We start from the raw sequence: 18,331 nt of genomic DNA, 5'->3' as shown, positions 1-18,331 counted from the left end.
AAGCGCGTTTTATTAATGCTATTTCCGGCGCTTGCAGCTGTACTGTAGCGATTTGTTTACCCTGAACGAAACCGTTGACGCGAGGCACTGAGTGACTGACTTCCTTTTCAATATAAAACGAAACTGAGATTTTAAAAGTATATGTATAAAAAGAAAACTTTAAATTTAACACTCGCTGATTCAGGGGGTGTAATACGACAAATTATTTTACACTTTAATACTTGCGCTCCTTTCTGCCTGCAGCTGAATCTTGTTTAGCCTACAACAGGTCCACAGGTATTTTGGCTCACTTTCAGTGTCTTACTTAAAACTTCTGCTCCAGTTTCTACCGCGGTAAAAGTGTTTATGGCCTCGTCGAAACTTAAATGGAAATTGTAGTGCAGGACATGTATCACGCTGAGGTGCCCAGCACGATTTTAAAACAGATGTATTTCGCCAAGCGACAATTTGAATTTGACATCGCGTGATCTTTACTGGGCGATGTTTCCAAAAATTTGATTCACCATTCGATCCTTGAAAAACGCGTGCGTTTTGTTACAAAAATTGCGCTCTAATTGTGCGATAAGTAACGAATTGTTTTCCAAATAGGGGTGGGTTATTTTTCGAAAACAAGAAGCCGCCAAACGAGACGGGCGATTTTACTGTCTCCTCCAGCATTGTTTGTTTGGAATTGTTCTTATCTAAGATGTCATCTCTTAGTGGGTAACACAAAGATGGTTGCAGAGTGAGACTTAGTTGAAAAGAGTGTTTAGATAACTCTCAGCGCAGCTGTGCCCTGCGACCACGATTCACGATCGATGACAGCTGGCCCCTGAATTGAGATCTAAGGGGATTTTTTTTTCTTACCTCTTAATAATGGAAAACCTGCTTTCTGAAAAGAAAGATAATCTCATTAACACCATTAGCGTAGGTGTTGATAAGTGCTATTTAACTGTATTCTAATTTACGCGGAAATAAAATAAGTTGCATACTGTACTATACACTACCGTCCGCCCCTTTGTGCATTTTCGCGCCCATTGGAAATGAACATTTTTCCTACGTAATGTAGACAATGATATCAGTCCGTTATAAAGTAAGGGCCGTATCTACGGGCTGATATGGACAAGTTATCAACTAATAATGCCGTAGTATTGTAATTTCATTGTAGTTATTGTTAACATTCCATGCGGTTTTCGTGAGCAAGGGGTTGCTCCGTGACTCTGTGCAAGTACAAATGTGAAGACAATAAGGAAGTCACTGAACTTTATAGAAATGAAGATGGTTTGTTCGACGCAAAAACTTTGGTCAGATTCTATGGGTTCATGGCATCCGTTCACGTGTGTCGGAAGGATCAGACTGTTTTGCACGCTGTGAAATCCTATTAATAGTTGTTAATCGTTTTATTTTGAGATTTCTTCAGATTAGCTAAAGGGTGATATGATCAGATTGCACCGAATTACTTCGCCAGTTCGCTTAAAACCTGCATTTTCCCCCTACTCGATTCATCGCTGTTCTCTTCGCATTTCAACATTGTTCATACACTTTCCAAGCCCCTCATGGGGTTAAACGCATGATAAACATAGTTAATGCAGATGAAAGTAATTCCGTACTCGAAAGGCACGCGAGCAATGAATAGAATACCTGCTTTTAAAGGACCTATACTGTAATAATAAGCTGTGATATTTACTGTCACTGCGGTATTTAACACTGTGGTTCACTGTCGAGGTGGTTTATTTTCCGCAACATTCTCTGCGTTGAAGCCACTAACCGCAAGACACTGTTCCTGTTGAATTATTCTAAGCAACATAACTAGAAGCAAATTGTGTAAGACTGGCGACTGAGCGGAGTCTAAATTAGAGGCCGATCCTAAAGTGAGATATTTTTAGTCCGGCGGTGTACCGTAACTTTGTATAAGCGCTGATGCTATTTTAATACTGTCCCCAGACTTCGAACTGTTGAGAAATCGTACTTTAAGAATGTACGAAATCGATTTTAATTACACAATGGAAAGAATATTAAACAGTTCGGAGTACTGTCACTAAGTCGGCACTTGTTGTTTGAGGAGTAAGACATGGCTTAATGGAGTCTCTTCAAACGAAAGGGTGCGATTTGTAGACTGCAGAAAAACAAGTTCACTGCTTATACGAATGACTCCTGTGCTCCATATAAACAGCAAAGGAAAACAAATACTCAGGGCAATATTCAATGGCGCTGATGTTACACTACGTTGAAATATGTACTTGAGGGTTAATCCACTTTGTAAAAGAGAAATGCTTGAAAGCGCGCGCACGGTTGGACGAGAGCTGCGAACTTAACACGGCAATCGAACACACCTGATGGAAATGTAGCCGCGAGATTTATAAGTGAGAGAAAAATCCGGCAGAGTGTTAAGCAAAACAAAATACTCATGCCAAGCCTGTTATTAAGCTTCTTTAGTACTGGCTTTAACGTGTTTTCTAGCCTACCTTTCGTAGGATGCCTCGTACCATCCCCGTCATAGGTTGCGAGGAAGTGTAGCCTCTGCAGTGGATGATCTGCCTCAATCTGCCGCTCGCTAGTGCTTGTATAATACTTGGTTTGTTGTGGCGAAGTAAAGGTTTCTTTACGCGCAGCGGGGATGACATTAATACAATGCATGATTGACAGGCGGCCTTACCCAACAGGGCTGTTAAATTAAGAAAGAATGCTATAAATCAAATTTCCGATCATTTATTTTTAACGAGCTTCACTCGCCAGCGAGTTTCGAAGTTTCAGGCGTGTTAAATACGATGCCTGCGTTTGCCCGCGAGAACTCGCTCGCTGCCTTAACCTTACTAAACCATTCTCGTCGATAGCCCTACTGAATCTTCTTCGATTTATCGACATCTGTGTAATCTTTGGGCGATTTATGTGCGCCACAAATTGACCTTAGAAAGGCTAGAGTTGATCTCTTTATCATATACTTTACAGTCTTTCCTTTTCCACCCCACGCGCTTTTTGATCAAATTCGCGATTACCTTTGGTTAACTACTTGTTTTGAAAGCTGTCTTGTTATCAGGTTGAGTCCCTTTGAGAGCGTTTGGTCTTTGTTTTCTAAACAAAGATTCACACAAAAGAAAGCGTTTCTATCATCAAGTCTTTTATGCCCCTAGTGCCAGGCGTGAAAATTTAAATTCTTAATACAGATTGTCTAACATTTCTCTTGATGTAAGTGGTAAGAATTTCGTGGTTCATATTTTTCTCTTTACTCGCCGCCTGTCTGGTTGACAATAGAGTGATATTGAATTTGTGATTCAAAGGATTTTACAACGATTATTACAATAAAATATTATAATCTAGTATATTTCTCTTGTATCAGGTATCATTAGGCCAGCTATAGTTTTATCCCTAAGTTCCTAGGAGTGATGCGGCATCTAATGTGATGTTCTATCAAATTCTCACAATTGTCACTCATAGCAATCCATAAAGTCAGTAAGGAGAGTCTACAGTATGAAGTAAAGAGTAAAAGAACCGCCAAGATTTGGAAAGATTACCACCTAATTACAACAACACGCGATGCTTTTTCGAGTGTCATTAGCAACCAACTTTCATTAAAATGACTATAGTGCTTGCTAAATCCAAGGTCAGCTTCAAAAGTCTTTAGTTTCCACCTGTCCCGGGGGGCGACGGTACTTTCTCAAATGGGCTTCATAGGTTTAGGGCCCCCGCTTCGATTAGCTCTCCTGGCTCTGGAACTAGTTGCGGGGCAGCAATTCTTGAAACTGTATGTAAGGAAATAGCATTAGATTAAAGTTAATGTTAGTTATGTTGAGTTAGTTGAAGTTTGTTCTCAAATAGGCTATGGTTTTTGTATTCCAGTCTTAAACTGGGTATGTTTTTTTAGAAGAAGCTACTTCTTCATCATTATCGATGAGACCATCAACAGTACTATAGCCCTCCACAATGCCTTGAACATCGGTCTGAACTGGTAACTAATTGTAAGACAGGTCTGAAACAGGTCAAGGCTTAAATAGGGCCGGGGAAATCGGGGGAGGGGGGATTGGGAAGCAGGTCGCACACCCCCACCTAATTTTTCTGGGAGACCGCCTGGATGTTTCGTCAACCTGAGATCATCGAGAGTGTTGACTAAAGAGGGTTTCTTGGTAGCCATGATGTCTTCCAGATTTTGTTACCCGAGTAGATAAATCTGTAAAAAGTGGATGGTGGATTAGTAATGGATCGAGGGTTGGAGATTGAAGTTTTTGTAGATATATTTATTTCTGCGATTAGAATAAAAAAGGTCATCACGTTAACGGGTTTCCCGAGGCCTGGGTTTGGAGAATCCTCGGGGATGTTCGTTGTCCCGCTTAGGGATGTAAATCACGGACATCGCTCTTAGTTATGTGGTTCAGGACAAAATGCCCTTATTTTTAGCCGTCAAGGTATCTTTTGGGGCCGCACTCGAAGAAATAATAAAAAGAAACGCCCTCTGTCCGTTTTATAGTGTATATGCAGTGGGTCAAAGAAAGCTGTCCACGCCCAGTTTTTGTCCTTCAGGGGTTTAATCAAAATGTTACGATGAACATCCCCGATCTTTTCATATGGGAGTTCGCCCGGGGTTTGATTCTCTGTGCATGGCATGCACCATTAGCGGAAAATACGACCACCTTGAAGAATACGGGAGTTTCGTCTTATATCAATAAAAAAAGAAATCGTTATCTTTGAACTGACAGGTTTAATAATTTTGTAAATCTTGCATACCAAGTTAACAAGACAATGTAATGTAGCACAGAAATGTGATTAAAACTAGATGGCGAAATTCGACTGAAATGAGATTATTTCTACAACTTTTATATTCTACTGATTATTAGGTGCTTCTTTCGAGCACTTTCCTTTTCTTAACCGACACTATCTCGTTTTAGGGGAGAAGAGAAAACTAATGCTTATCGAGTTATATCTTCGCCTCTGTTTCTTGTTTTTCTGTCAAAAATCAATTATTAGAAAATCTTCGAGTTGGCCAATTCGTTTACGCTAGTGAAATGCAACATTTTCCCTAGTTCAAGTTAACCTTCATCCCCTAGGTTTTGTTTAATTCCTCAGTTTATTATGATAAGTTCGCGGAAAAACGTTTTGTATAAGATTTTAAATAAACTTGTTGGGGTTGTTATTGTTTAGCACAGGTTTCGTTTTACCGAAACATAAACGTAGGTCATCTTCGCGTGCTGGTATTTTAAAATGTCTTGAGTTAATGTTCAATTATCGGCTTTTTGGGAGGATTTACTCTATAATCCGCTTATCATAAGCTGCATTGATCTCTTTCAAGATAAATCATCGCAAACTGAGAGGAAATAAACAACAGAGATTTTTTTTATGATGATCTTCCGTAACCCTTCATTGGTTAAATGTAACCAATGCCTGTAATTTCTCTTTACAATATCACTACGTTGTCTACTGGACACGTGCTGAAAGTTAAAAAAGTGATCATGTACACACTAGGTATCTTAAGTTTTGTTCAAGACTGCACTGTTTGCGTCTCTGAGAAAGAGACTATAGTCTGGAAACGTCAGGATTTTATCCTCAAAACATCTGTCACGGGCTTGACGTGAAAATATGCCGCTAGCCTGCGAGCAGGCTCACTTGTTGTTTGGGTAGCGTATCGCGGGCAAGGGCGGAGGAGCCGTAACCGCGAGCCGGCGAAGCCGGCAAGAAGAATGGGGAGAAGAATGGGCGAGAAGAATGGGGCCATTCTTCTCGCCGGCTTTGCCGGCTCGCGGTTGCGGCTTCGCCGCCCTTGCGCGGCCCGCGATATGCTACCCAAAAACAACAATTGAGCCTGTTCGCAAGCTAATATGCCGCACTTTCAACACGGCGCTATTGAAAATTTGAATGGCCGCCACAAAAGTAACAAGAACTCACAGATATTGGAATTCTGATCTGCTGTAATATCAGCTTTTCTTCACAGGGGAGAGTGAAAGTTGGGCGCGAATTTCTCGGGGTAGAACACCGCTTGTCTTCATCTCAGGTTTTCTGTTCGGGGATAGTTTTAAGAGGAAGACTGCGAAAGAGCAGAGGGTGAGGTAGAGGGCGTCAAACAAAAGGAACATATTTCGTTGGGGTTGTGACGCTTATTGGAAAACAACATGGGGCTTATTGGAAGGGAGCTCTTAGCGGTTATTGGTATTCGGTGGCCTAATAGTTAGTAGCCTGAGTATCGGGCTCTTTGAAGGGAAGTAGGTAGGGAAGGAAAAAGGAGAAAGAAAAAAATTAAGGAAGAAAAGGCCTTCCTCCGCTTCTATGCTCCCCCCTCTCCCATCCCCTTGGATTCGGGCAACCTCGCTCCCAAGGGTCCTCTCTCTACCTCGAGAAGTACCCTGGTTGCGGCTCGTCACGTGCCTATCAGTACAAATCAAATCCGCACAGAAGGTGGGTCTTTGATTTAATTTTGTCAACACTGTCTATGGAGGTGAAAGTTGCGCTGCCTTACAGACGTTACTTTGAAGTTAAGCAAATTTGTCAGAGATCCTGCCTGACCGGTGCTTCGTTTCTATCTGAACATCTATAAGTGTGAGATGTTGATTGAGTGGGAAGTTTGCTTATTTTTCACTATTTTTTCAAATCAAGCTTTAATATTCAGCGCGCAAACGTTGTTGATGTCAAGTTCTTCGTAAAATCTTTTCGCCGCAAGAGAATGGAATTACCGTCAAACTGTCGATGAGAGTAATTCAATCAAATTCAAAACTACCTTTGTAGTCGAACATACGACGTATTTAGCTCTAACGGAACGAGTAAATACCTTCGTTGTGATTCTGCCGAATGAAAAATAAAATTAAATTCACCGCGCGGTTCATTTATTGTGGTGGTCGTCATTGCTAAGTTCTTTGCCAAATTTTTTCACTGCCACAAATTCTAAAGATCGTCCAACTATCGACGGGGAAAATTCAGCTAAATTCAGTGCTAATCTTTTAGCCGAACATTGAACGCATTGAACTCCTATATCGAATGTGTCAATGCCTTCGCTGTGATTTTTGCCGATCCACAACGGTAGGGTTACAAATTTCACTCCCTACTGGGCTTAGTAGGCAAGCTCAGTGCTGAGACAAACTGTAACTTTCCAGCCACTCTCTTCAATCGTATCTCTTGAATCTGCTAAAATCTAGCAGACACGTGACCAGCCGCAACAAGGGTACTTTCTCGAGGTAGAGAGAGGACCCTGGGAACGAGGTTGGGACTCGGGTTAAGGCGGGGGTCTACATGAAGGCCATATCTCGTTCACGTTTCAAGCAGTCAAGAATCTCTCTGCTCATCCCACATATCTATGTTTTGGGCTGTTTAGTAAATTTTTTGTTCATTTTTAGGTATATTTGAGATAAATAGTTTTTCTCAAAGGATTAGTAAAATTTATGGGAATAGGAAATTTTGAAAATTTGGTGTTGTTTTAAAATTAGAATTTGAAGTTAAAAATTCGTAGACGGCGCTAAGCTTATTTTCGTCCTATAGTACCATGAAATTGCTGTTTCTGCTGAATTTCTAATCTTGACAGACGTGTTAAACTTATGATTTTCTTCACATCCATTAGCTTGACAGTAGCTACAGCTTGAAGGACCTTAAAATCTTTTTGGTTGGTGCCCTGGACTGGACTTTTTGGTTAGTGCCCTGGACTCCAGATTGAGCGGCGCTGAAGGGTCCTTGAGGAGATTGTGTGGTACAGTCCTCTGCAAAACACAACTGCCTCTTGCCACCTACAATCCTGGTCACAAGTTTTGGGACAGTTCACGGCAGATGACTTCACAGGCAGCCTCTCTTAAGACCAAAACCGCGTAAGTCCGCCTGCCCCCTCCCCCCTGCCAATGTTGATAAAAATCTTCAAAACAAAAAAAACTTGACAATAGCTTCAGAAGAGCCACGTTTCAAGAATTGTTCGCCTCCTAGAACAGTATTCGCCAACTAAAGTGACGATAAGATAGATATTCACGTCTTATTCCAGAAATAACGATTTTTCAGCAATCATGTTTGGTTTCAACACAACTGTCTAACCACTTTCTATTGCCCCTTTTTCCTTTTTAACACTCTTCACTCTTCAGAATAGCTTCTTTTTCTTTCAGCATTGCTCTGGGGGAGGGGGGTCTATTATACTTGCTTCTATTCATCTTTTCCTTAAAACGTCAAGGACATTGTTGAAATCGTGTGTTTTAGCGCGCATTGTCACGCGTTTATTTGGAAAGATTGAGATGGAATCGAGATTCCCGTTTATTCTTTGCTTCCGTATGTGCATGACGTATATGCATCTTGTGTATGACCTTTACTTGCTAATGCTTATGCCTGTGCTGATTCTTATAGTAAAAACCAATTTTAAATGAGGGTCCAATTAACAATGGACATGAGATGGTAGACAGCTATAATCATTTCATAACCAACAAGCGCGACTGGAATAATTGTTTCATTAAAAGCGCCCCCAGTATATATTAAAAAAAAAAACTCAAAAAAAAAAAAAAAAGAAAAGAAATGAAAATAACCCCAAAATTCACGCATACGCTTGCCCTATTTGTAGAGCATGGTATAACCCATGATGGCTAAGCTATTGAAAACTCTCGAATTGCATTATCGAATAATCGTGTCATAACGTCATTCCGAAAAATTAGCCGTCAACCGTCAAAACGGCTTATTTTTAACAGTCAATCGTCAAAGGGACACCCCCTCTCCCAATTGAGACCCTGTTAAAAGGCGTTAGCTCTCTATGGTCTCAAAAAGCTAGGTACAGGGGCGCTGTGTGATAACATCTTCAGTTATCGATTTCTTGTTTCACCACAGCGTACCCAGGTGCACGGCAGGACTAGGCCATGACCATAATGGGATTTACATGGACTTTTATTACCAACTTGGAGACACCGGGGGATTGATAGTGAATGCATAATTTGCTAGAGAAACATAACAGTGGATATAAAGGAAACAAAACTACACCAGGGGCCCGTTTCTCGAAAGTCTCGAAAGTTTTCGCACCCGGAAAGCCTTAACAAAATCTCAAACCTTATGATTACAGAGCTATTTTATTAACATATTTTCAATATGAAGAGAGGTACTCTTCATACAAAAAGTTTCAGGCGTTTAAACCTCTCTGTTTTTCTGCCCGAAATGGAAGCTCTTCGGATCGTCTCACAGGATTGGCTGAGAACATGATATACAAACAATAGTAACAATGGGCCCTAGCCCTAAAACAACAGAGCTTCGTGCTAACAAGATCCAATGAAATTAGAGGTTCTAGAGTGCTTCATGACAACAAGGAAAGACGGGCCCCAGGTTTGGAAGTATTTCACTATTTTGACTGAGTAATGTCACTTTTATTTATCATAATATTTATTAACACTAACAGTTGTAGGTATTAACCTTTTAAGCAACTTCTCATGTTACAGTCTTACCGATAGGATTTTTGTGGATGTACATACTACGATATTCAGCTACAGCTTCATCTATGTACGTAAAGTACTGAATGAAAAAATTATCATTATTTTGATCCAAATGTCGACTGCATCGTCACATCATTTCAGTTACAAACGTTATACCTGATCTCTCGTATCTGCTCAGTTTCCAAAAATTATAGCGTCGAAAACGTTTTTTTTTCTGAATAAATATACGGGGGGTAGACTTCATCTTATTAGTTTGGTGATATTTTGATTTTTCTTTTCAAATTTTAATATGAGTCTGAATATCAAGAGCGAGGGAAAAATGACCGCGAAAAATCTGGGGCGAGAAGCGCACGCAGATTATGCGCGACCATATTTCTCTCGCACATTTGAGTACTCTTCACCTCTCGCTCCTTCATCGAAATCTTGTTTTCCGCCTACAAGGTCTCACAAAGTTCTAGAAGTAAATTTTCAAGTCATCTCCTCTTACCCTGCTTATTCATGAAAAAAAGGCTGAAACGTCCGGAAATTAAAAAATTAAGCTCGAGTAATACTGGATGCTGACACAAAAGCTGAAAAGCGAACAGTGTGAAACCTTTTAAACAATTAGGTTGGGTTCCATTTTACCATGAAGCGAAAATAAATAAGTCAATATGGCATATAAACGGATTTTAGGGAAGAGTCTGTCTTATCTTACCCAGGTGCTTGTTAGAAATGCAGACGTGAACGGAAGAACAAGCAGGCATGGCCAATTAAGCTTGTCTGCCTCCCGGGGGGTACTCCCAGATAAGTTGGGTGGGGGTGTGAGGCCCACTTCCCAAAACCCTTACCCTATTTATGTCCAAAATCTGCGATTTTCCCTACCCTATTTATGACCTGGCCAAAAATTCGATACCCTGTTCATGATCGCTGGCGCAGTTGTCCTAAACTTAAGTTATCAGTGAAGGGCTTTTGTTGAGGTTCTTATTGATAATGATGAAAACGTGGCTTCTTCTAAGAAACATACCCAATTCAAGACCAGAGTGCTAAAACCATACCCTATTTAAGACCAAAATGGCCAAAATCGATACCCTAATTATGACCAAAACGATTGAAAACCCCTCCCTTTGGGGCCGCACATACCTATATAGCCCAGATAAGGGAGTAACCCTCCGGGTCTGCCCCCAATTCAAACGGGAGACGTCTTTCTGAGTATCGACTAGCTGCCTCTGGAATATGGTGCCTGCCCATATTAAAAACCAACCTAATCTTACAAGCTTAAAAAACAAACAAACAATTTTTAAACATTTTATGGACATCAGTTATAAGGAATTGGACCATTTTATCACCTAAAGTTGAAACTGTGGTTAATGAGCTCTGTAGTCTACATCATAGCTGTCATGTAAGGTTGTCACCAGGTCTGTCATCTTCCCCCTATTAGCCATTGTGCAATAGCCTTAGGTCAATGTCCAACGAAACGCAATCGTTTTATCATATGGGAAATCATACGACAAAGAAGCCTGCAGAACAGGCGGATTTGCGGGCTCAATGGTGTGCTTGTAGGCACACCATTGTTTATGCTCTACCGCCCCCTTGAAATGATTGGCATGAAAAAATGAGAGGGAACAAAACAATTCAATTTACTGGCGCGAAAAAATGTTTCAAGTAACCAATTTACAAATGTATACATGACGCAAAACAGTCAACAGACGTGAACAACTAAATTTAGCTAAATTTAAATCGTGGTGCCAAAACGAACAAAGGAGGTATAAACCTAAACATCGAGCTCAGGAGACGAAAAGCTCGAACAAATTCAGGATGCAAGAAACATAACTTTGACGACACAGAACGGATCTCTAAGATTCTCGAAGTAACACAACAGCAGTCTTTGGCGACGCTGGACAAAGCTACCGTGAATATGATCCGTGGTAATAAGGCACATAACTTAACATAGTTTTAAGAGACCCTGTTAGGGGTAAATTCCGACAAGCGACATGGCCTTGAAACGGCGACATGAGAGCTATGAATTGGCGACGATCGACAGACTACTCCAGCGAAATAGGGAAAGCGACCCAATGGCGAGATAGACAGACAACGAATTTCGGAACTGAGAATGAAGGTTTAGGACTATCTGAAGCTTGTAGATTTTTTTCCTCTTTCGGACTTTTTTGATTTTTCGACCTAAGATCTTATCCTCTTCAGACAGTGGCAAAGAGTAGAGGAATATTCATTCTAAATGTTGGTTTTACTCAATATCACGAGCGATATTGGACAAGTGATGAGAAAAGGATAGATGATAAAAAAGGATTCAGCTTACCATCTCCGTTTTTTCCGCCATGCTCTTGAATTGTGAACGTTTTTGGTGCTAGGGCCCAGTCTCACTCTGTAAGGGCTGGCGTTAGAAGCTCCCCGAAAAATCCCACCACTTATTTGACAAATCGTTACTGTCCCCGTCCCCCCGGAGAAGTGCAGCGTTACAATAGCGTAATTCCACGGCCATGTACCCCTTATTCCCCCGCTATGTCCCGGGGATCGGTGTGTGTGTGTGTGTGGGGAGGGAGGGGGGGGGGGGGGGAAGGCGTGGACGTAAGGGCACGTGTTTCAGTTCAGTTGCATGAAATCACGGCAGGAAAAGCGATGCAACTCAGAAGAGATGGGAGCGAACTGATAGCGTCTCGAACAATTCACCTTGGAAGTGGTCGTGAGAGCTGCACCGTGCGGTGCGACGAACGATGGCGATGTGGTGGCATATGCAATTGTCGTGAGTAGCAAACAGTACGCCGAAAGTGCAAAAGAAACAATTAATAAATATCGTACTGTCTATTATATAGCTCCGGAGAGAGACGCAATAATTTTCTCATCCTCTGGCTCGCCGTCTATGTGCGATTCATGGGTCGGCATTATAATGTTATGTGTAGTACGACACACGATCCGTTTCCATGGATTACTTTCCATTTCGATAAGTTCTGGTAGGCAATAGCTCTTGATCTCTTGCTGTCCACGTGGCTAGCCTAGTTTCAACACGAGAAATCAGCCGAGATTCATAGTGAACGCAAATTAATACCTTGCAGTCGATTTCATAATTCTAAAATATTTGTCGAGAGTGAGTTTTCCGGTTTGCTGTGATTGGGTCACTTTGTACGGTCCAAATCAAGCCGTCTGTATGTATGTATTGTATTTCCTGTTCACTGATGACAACTCTTTGTTTCACCAGCCAATAGTGGTTGACGTCATTTTGTTTCGGATTCACTCCAGTAGTTCGCCTGTGTCGTCGAAACAAATTCTCACTGGTTTATCGAAAACATTTTAAAGTTCGTAAAAATCTTAAGTTGACATTTTTCCGCCAACTCATTAAGCATCATGACTTCAATGGGGAGTTTAATTTCTGTTGGGCCCTGCAGCTCCGAAGGACTTGACGAGCGACCAAGAGACAGAGAACTATTACGAAGCAGGTAAGACAATTCACCAACTGATTTTGTAGACTGCGATGTTCATAACTGCTCTAAGGATACTTAATTATATAGCTGGATAATTCACATGACTTAAAAGTATTTCGTATTTATCACGAGCGTTTGAATTTTGACACTGCGCTGCAAAAGCTGTGAGTACCCCGTGAGTCATCTGCACGAAGATTCATATAAACATGTCATATATTTCCTGTTCCAAAAAAACGAATAATGACAACTCTGTTTCACCAGCCAATCATCCTCTGGTTTGCACAGTAATAACAATAAGTAACGTCATTGATGCTGATATTATTAAAAGTTTGTTACCGATGCACTTAGTCGTTATGGTCTTCGCCTGCGTGGTCGTTACAAATCTCACTGTTAAAGTCTGGTTTATCGAAAACATTTTAAAGTTGGTAAAAATCTTTAGTTGACATTTTCCCACCAACTGATTAAGCATCATGACTTCAATGGGGAGTTTTATTACGGTCGAGCCCTGCAGCTCCGCAGGACTTGACGAGCGACCAAGAGACAGAGAACTATTACAAAGCAGGTAGGACAATTCACCGACTGATTTTGTAGATTGCGTGTTCATAACTGTTCTGAGGATATTTAATTACATAGCTGGATAATTAACATGACTTGAAAGGAATTCGTATTTATCACGAGCGTTTGAATTTTGATCTGGCACGGAGCATGGTGGCTTCACAATGTACGGATTTGCCTTGATATGTAAACCAGCGAGGTATCGTTTCTCCTACATCTCTTACATTTGAGGGAGCAAGGATGGCGCAGTGGTAAGAGTGCTCGCCTCCCACCAATGTGTCCCGGGTTCAATTCCCGGACCCGGGGTCATATGTGGGTTGAGTTTGCTGTTGGTTCTCGACTCTGCTGCGAGAGGTTTTTCTCCGGGTACTCTGGTTTTCCCCTCCTCAAAAACCAACATTTCCAAATTCCAATTCGATCCTGGAATGCACGGGCATTTCTGAACGAGTTCTTGTGAACTCCTTGGTGCTCCGTGGGTAAACAAATTGCATATTTACATTTTATTTACATATTTACAATTTTTTTACATCTTCAAAACTTATTGGTCTTTTTTTAGAATAATGATGAAGTAATTCCGGCTGGCTTGCTCTCTACGGTAAGGAACAGCGTGAGATTCAACACTCATCTGATTAAACGCCCCGAGTATCACGTTGAACACGTGTACTTAATTTATTGGGGGGAAATTCACTTACACGTGGGTCGTTGTTTTCGCGGGAAAACTTCTTGCGTGACAATTCCTTTCCAATTTTTGTTTGGCAGTCCATTTCCGATTGCCTGTACGATATGAAGAAATGGACCTTTCACGGTTTCTGACGCCATCTTGCTTGGGGGCAAACACGGCAAAATTGCACTAAATATATGGAAGAGGTTAAAAGTTCGAGACTCCTGTGAAGTATTGAAAATAACATCAGTTGACTGAATAAGATAAGAATCATTGAATATAAAATGAGTTTCACTGAACAAAAATGTGAAACATTGAATATTTAATGAGTTTTACTGAACAAAAATATGTATCATTGAACAGGAAGACTACTGACAAAAAGATATGTGAAATTGTGTTACCAAGCTAACGTCAAATGGCAAAACAAAAATTTTTATTTCCATGTTTAATATAAGAAATAATAAGCACAAAGATCAGTGTATCACTAGTAGTTGATCGTGTTTGTTTCTTCTTGGCTCTTATTAATGATTCAATGTAAGAATCAGTCATTCCTGAGAAACCAACTGTTACGATATTATGTAAATTTCTGGAGACATTATGTAAATTATGTAGCTGTAATTGTCAGCGGACTTTCTGGCGTACATATAAATTATGTATTTTGAATCGTTAGTTTAGTCTTCCACCGTTAGCTGCGTGAATAAAGCTTCGAAACATGGTGTCAGGATAAAAAATCGCCGCGTAACTACAAGATGTCAGGCGACGAGGGAACCACGGCGACAAATACAACTAATACAGCGTCCGTTGGAAGTGCACAAATGCAGCAAATGTCTTCTTTGCCGAGTGGAATACCAATGCCGAAACCGTTAAATCTTGACAACGTTGCCGCTAACTGGAAAAAATTTAAAAGAGCCTGGAATAATTACGCCGTAGTTGGGAGGCTCCAGCAGTTCGACGAAGAATATAAGACTGCAACTTTTCTTTCTGCGATCGGCGAAGAAGCTCTTGAAATTTATGAAGGTATGACATTCAACCCGCCCGAAAGTTCGAAAGTACTCGACTCTGTTGTTCAAAAATTCGAGGAATATTGCATCGGACAAACCAATGAGACCTTCGAGCGGTATTTAATTAAAGGAGCTACGTCACGACCCGCGCATGTGCGAAATTTGGCTCCGTTCTCATTGAGATTCAAATGCATCCGCCATCTTGAATTTATCGGAGTTGTTAAATTTTGCGCGAATTTAGCCGTTCTTGGTTAAAATCATTACGTCTTTTTGTCGCGTGTGTGGATTTCTTCTCGTCGATCTACTTATTTTATCGCAGAGGCAAAATTATGGACGCAGAAGAGGCAAGAAAGGCTACGGTGGCGAGTTTCCTTCGACTCCATTACGTGACAGATTTAAATGTGTGAACTGTTTCGTAGTTTCTGGGAATATGCTCTAACGCAACGTCCATTTTCTCTTTCTTCTGTTGTCATCCTCTTAGGAAAATCGCATCTCCTGTTCGTGCGAAAGCGCTTGTTCCACGAAACAGAAAACAAATGCAAATCGTGGCTGCCCTTGTAAGATGTGGAAGTGAGTGCATGTGTGGTTCGACAGCAAATCCGTGTCGAAAACACGGTGAGATTCCTTATTTATGCACTTAGCTTTGATTTAAGATAGTTTGTAAGTAGGTATTGAAGGCTGCACGCGAATGGAACGACTAGATTTCTGGCTATTTTTGGTTCTGTTTGTGTTCAAGTCGTCATATGTACACATGTTCATGTGTACAGCATGTCTTTTTCATTCAGGCCAAACATTTCGCCAAGCATAGAGTAGTTTCGAGTTTTTGCAGTTTGAATTGTCTTTTCCTTGAGCTGAGAAGGTTTCTAGGAGAGTTTGATTTTTCATATACAAAGTACAACAGCTTTGACATGACTCTTTTTTTCATATCAATGCTGGTGCAAGTACAGCTTCATTTGTGGCTGAAAAACACAGCCATACCAGACTGACAACAGGCCAAGTGAAGAGCAGGAGAGGATAAAATAAAATAGAGATGTAAGGGTCTGCTTGTATAGAAATATGTTTTTATTTGTTATTATTCCAAGAAGAAAAATATGCCTAAATATGGAAAAGACCACAAAAATCAAAGCTTGAACACCAACACTTGATTTTTTTTATTTCTAGGCCCACTTGAATTGGCAAAAACTCTGTGCTTGCTAGCAAGCTGTCAAACTTGAATCTTTGACACAGTTGTTGGCTCTACCTAAAATAAATCAATTACAACACTTAATTTTGTAAGGCCAGCACAAAATACTTTACAGTACTGTACTTTATTGGTGATTACCTCCATAATGTTCTTTTAGGAATTCATTCAAATGCTTGATGAAGCAATGTGTGCAAGCTGTGTGCGAGAAGCCTGCCTAGAAGAATTGACAATTTAGATGAGACCATCAGTAAAAGCGACATTTCTCAACCCACCCCTGGTACATCCACAGAAGGACAGATGACAAGTGTGGATGGAATGCCTAACCCTGCACCTCCTTCTAGCAACTCGGCAATACCATGGTGCAAGTGTGGCATGTACCAAATTATGCTACAAGAAATAGACTGCGATGACGATAGCATGCATGTCTTCATGAACGCAGACTGTTGGCAAAATGTTCTCCATAGATACGGTTATCTGAGGAAAGGAAACCAGGTGGGCCCTTCCTGCATACTAACAGTTATCCATTGGCAATAGCCCTCACACTGGAGTTTATTTGGGATTCAGGGCTGATTAAACCAAAACAAATGCAAGTAACAAGTCCTTTCCCCCTGAAGAAAAGCCTACAAAGAAAGCATTATTTTATAGTAATGGTGGAAGAGGCATTTGTTTTGTTAACGTAAATCACCTCCACACCTCGTTTTCATCTTTATCATTGCACATTCAGGATGGGTGTTGGTTCATTATGCCGAAATAAAATACATGCTCAAGACATGGTTCTGAGCTGAAAATTCACCAACAGCTAGTTCATGAATTTGTTCCTTTTATAACAAGGCCAATGTTTATTACAGGAAAAAAAGTCAATACAGAAAAAAGATCAATAAATTCAAGGTATAGACAGAAATAAGATCAATAAAACAAGGTATAGACTAGAAGAGCACACTGGGAATTTTAATGAGCCAGATTTTCAAGCTACATCTCTAGGCAGGCTTGTGCAAATTTTAAAAATATTTCCCTACAACTGATGGCTGTGCTAAAACCCAAAACAAAACCACTCAAATGAAACTCCTCACAACTGTCAACAGCCAACTGTAACCTGAGTGTTTTTCAGGCTAACCAGTGTTTTATAGAGCTAACCTGAGTGCTATCTTGTTGTTACATTTTGTTTGCAGGGCTGCAAATAACAGTCGGTCATCAGTCATTGGCCGACCAAAATTTGCTCATGTCCAACGAAATCCTAACTGTGGGTGGACATGACGTCTTGACAATTTTTTATTGTAAATTACTTTACAGTAAGGGTGAATAAAGATCTACTGTTAGTAAATCTTACTGTTTCGGTGATGCCCAACCACAATTTGTTTTGTCTGACCGAGATGGTGTTTTAGTAGGACATATGTCCTTTCAAGAGAAAAAAATTATTTGCAGCCCTGGTTTGGTTATTTTGTTTCTGGTTTAAGTACCTGACCTATGCAATTTTTCCATTTTTGTTAGCAATGTTTCATAATATCCAGTAGTTCCAAAAGACTTTGCTTTCATCAAACACCCTGGGACATACTGTGTTCAATAACTAGTCATGGTCAGCACAGTCACCAAATAGTAATCAATAAATTTTATTGACTATATACATGTACTTTAGTGGAGATGTAATTTATGTTAGTGTGGGAGAGAAGTAAAAATTGGTTTGATCATGTCATTGAAATGAAAGAATATTGGTACACATTGTAAAAAATAAACACTTTGTATGTTTGAGGACAATTTGGATTTTAAGCATCTACACTGTATTAGAAAAATAATTTGACAGTATTGAAAGACAACTGTTCCCATGGAGATGCTCTAAAAGAAGCCATATCTTGTAAACAGGACTTCTTTATATGTTCAATAAGATGCTGATATGCCTGTGATATCAACATTGGTAGAACTCGCTGTAACATCAGTATCCTCTCTGCAACAAAGACATTGAACACAACACATATTAATCATACAATCAGTACATATATGTATAAGTGAAGCCTTAGAGCTGATGGCTCATAGCTGCCAGAGCTTATCCTGGTTTCTGTAGCATGAAGAGGCTAGGAGTATTTCTAATCCCCCTGGATGGGATGCCAGTCCATCGCAGGTCACCCCCCCCCCCCCCCCGTAATTTGTTAGGTTTCCCCAACAATTCACCGGTGCCCATTTATACT

At 40.5% G+C, this 18,331-nt stretch overlaps 3 long non-coding RNA genes across 3 annotated transcripts; 1 reads left to right on the top strand and 2 right to left on the bottom strand.

Moving 5' to 3' along the window:
* Positions 1–2,672: 2,672 nt before the first annotated feature.
* LOC110066799 (uncharacterized) lies at positions 2,673–4,441 on the bottom strand. The gene is made up of 2 exons (XR_002298620.2): positions 4,024–4,441; positions 2,673–3,719 (listed from the first exon to the last, which is right to left on the bottom strand). It is a non-coding gene; the product is annotated as an uncharacterized LOC110066799 (long non-coding RNA).
* Positions 4,442–15,593: 11,152 nt separating this feature from the next.
* On the top strand, positions 15,594–17,975 carry LOC149101406 (uncharacterized). Its single transcript, XR_016203071.1, has 2 exons — positions 15,594–16,000; positions 16,309–17,975. It is a non-coding gene; the product is annotated as an uncharacterized LOC149101406 (long non-coding RNA).
* LOC149101407 (uncharacterized) lies at positions 16,008–16,367 on the bottom strand. The gene is made up of 2 exons (XR_016203072.1): positions 16,290–16,367; positions 16,008–16,208 (listed from the first exon to the last, which is right to left on the bottom strand). It is a non-coding gene; the product is annotated as an uncharacterized LOC149101407 (long non-coding RNA).
* Positions 17,976–18,331: the final 356 nt, after the last annotated feature.

Source organism: Orbicella faveolata, unplaced genomic scaffold (assembly GCF_042242905.1).
Source record: "Orbicella faveolata isolate gen_17 unplaced genomic scaffold, um_ofav_v1 contig_4, whole genome shotgun sequence".
NCBI lineage: Eukaryota > Metazoa > Cnidaria > Anthozoa > Scleractinia > Merulinidae > Orbicella > Orbicella faveolata.
This window is presented reverse-complemented; position numbering and strand designations above follow the sequence as displayed.